Raw genomic sequence first — 2717 nt, forward strand, 5'->3', positions numbered from 1 at the left:
ATACTTAGTATTTTTATGATATTAATATTACTCAAAGTGATCTACAGATTCAACTTAATACCTATCAAAACCACAGCAGACATTTTTACATAAATAGAAAAGCCAATGAAATTCATATGGAATCACAAAGGACCCAGAGTAGCCAAATCAATACTGCAAAAGAAAAACGAAATTGTTGGTCTCACACTTCCCTATTTCATAGCTTACAACAAAACTGCAGCCATCAAAAGAGGGTAGTATTGGCATAAAGATAGGTATACTGGATAGTGGAATAGAATTGAGAGTTCAAAAATAAACCCATACATCTTTGTCCAACTGGTTTTCGACAAGGGTGCCAAACCATTGGCTGTGGAAAGAACGGTCAATTCAGCAAATGGTGCTGGCCAGGAAAGCTGAACAACCACATGTAAAAGAACAGAGCTGGACCTACCTCATACTACATACAAAAAAGTACTTCAAAACAGGGAAAACCAACCTCAGAGCTAAAAACCATAAAATGCTTGGAAAACAGGGGAAAATCTTCATAACCTTGGATTTGACAGTGATTTTAGGTATGATGCCAAAGGCAGGAGCAGCAAAAGAAAACTTTATCAAAACTGGGCACTTTTGTGCCAAAGACATTAACAGGAAAGTAAAAAAAAAAAAAACAAAACTCACAGAATAGGAGAAGATAACTGCTAACCTTATACCTGATGAGGGTTAAATGTCCAGATTACATAATGAATTGCTACAATTTAACAACAGAAAGATAACCCTGGGGGGGGAGGGGGAAGCAGGCAGGGAGTCTAGAAGAGTCACAGCGACAGCTGCGACCCCCCTGTGGGGAGCTCACCGCTTCCCTGCCCACCTTCCAAGCCCTGCGTGCCCACTGCAGACCCAGTGGCTGGTGCCTGCCAGTGTGAGAAAACTTGGCACCCCCAGCTCACCATAAAGGCTGCTGCACAGAGACCAGGGAGACGCCCACCCCCCACCCTCCGCTGGGTGAATGGGACACGCCCCCACTGCCGCCGCCTTCCGCCTGAGCACACGAGAAGCAGCAACCCCTAGAGCAGGCGCCGCGGCGGACCGGCCAGCAGCCGACCTTCAAGACAGACCTCCACCAGAAGGAGCTGGGAGAGTCCTGACGGAGAAGATTGAATCTGAGAAGAAGAAACCTGCCTTTTCTGGTAGCAGACCAAAAATTCATCCACATGGGCAAAAGCCTTAATGATACAGCTCTCAAAATATATAAAGTTGGCAAGAAAAACTTTGTGGGGGTTATGGCGACAAAGTGACAACACCAGCACCAGCTACAACTCAGCAATCAAACCCTGCCACCGCGGCTGCAGTTCCTTCCTCCACAGCAGCTGCTGTGGGCTCAGGCCCCAACCCCTGCACCAGCTTTGGCTCCCACCTGCACACCTACATCCATCACTCCAGCATGGAGGACAGCATCTTCTGAACCTGCACCGGCTGGCGCAGCTGAACAAAAGAAACCTGCAGAAAGGCCAGCAGAGACACCAGTGGCTACCAGCCTGACATCCGCAGACAGTCCGTCAGGAGATTCTCCACCAAACCTTTTTGAAGGTCCCACTCGTGTACTTAGGGCAGGGCAGTCTTAGGAGAACATGGTAACTAAGACCATGTCCATGGGCTATGAATGAAAGCAAGTAATTGCAACCCTGAGATCCAGTTTCAACATCCCTGATAGGGCGGTCGAGCCCCTTTTGCTGGGAATCCCTAAAGATGAAACGAGGCTGTGGTACTCCCCTCAAGGAGCTAGTACTGGGGATCCTCGGTCTTCAGCAGTGGCTGCAGCTGCAACAATTATAACAAGTTCTGGAGGACATCTGCTTGAATTTTTATGAAACCAGCCTCAGTTCCCACAGATGAGACAAATCAACAGAATCCTTCCCTGCTTCCAGCATTCCCATAACAGATAGGTCAAGAGAATCCTCAGTTCCGACAGTAAGTTAGCCAACACCAGGAACATTTTATTCAGGTGTTACGTGAACCAGTTCAAGAAACTGGGTGTCAGAGAAGGGACAGGGTCAGTGGCAGTGGAGGAATTGCAGAAGCTGGAAGTGGTCATATGAAGTACATTCAAGTGACACCTCAGCAAAAAGAAGCTGTAGAATGATTAAAGGCATAGGATTTCCAGAAGAACTTGTGAAAAAAATAAAAAGACAAAATGCGAGGCAAGGATCACCAGCATTGGAGAAAAGCAATGACTATGAAAATCAACACACATACTCACCCCCCAGAAAAGGAAAATGCCCCATGAAGACACAGGGTATAGAAGAAAATGCCAAGAAAAGTAAACTATCATTTACCATCCTCAAGGAGAAAGGAGGACACTATCTTCTTCTTGGGAAATGATATGATAACATAACAAAAATCCTTAGTAGAAAATAGTTACAAAAATATCCCAGAAATTAAAGGGATAAGAGATGAAAATAGGAGAGAAGAGATAGAGGATAGTTAGATAAGCGAAGCTACAGAAACAAAGAAGAAAAATTATAAAAGCGGCATAAGGAATTATGGTGGGAATAATTCAAACTAATATATCAGAAATGAAGGCTGATGTCCTCAGCACAGTGAATGGCACGGGTCCAAGCCAAGATATATCAGAACTCTTGGAGAGAGGAGGGAGGCCCTGCAAACTTTTGAAGAAGAAATAAACTTACATTAGGACTTATACTAGGGTTGGTAAACTTTTCCTGTAAAAGGCCACATCA

The 2717-nt window shown here is 45.1% G+C and overlaps 1 pseudogene; it reads left to right on the top strand.

Annotated features, from left to right (window-relative positions):
- Positions 1-985: 985 nt before the first annotated feature.
- Positions 986-2131, top strand: LOC143680488 (UV excision repair protein RAD23 homolog B pseudogene; annotated as a pseudogene).
- Positions 2132-2717: the final 586 nt, after the last annotated feature.

This window comes from Tamandua tetradactyla, chromosome 4 (genome assembly GCF_023851605.1).
Source record: "Tamandua tetradactyla isolate mTamTet1 chromosome 4, mTamTet1.pri, whole genome shotgun sequence".
Taxonomy (NCBI): Eukaryota; Metazoa; Chordata; class Mammalia; order Pilosa; family Myrmecophagidae; genus Tamandua; species Tamandua tetradactyla.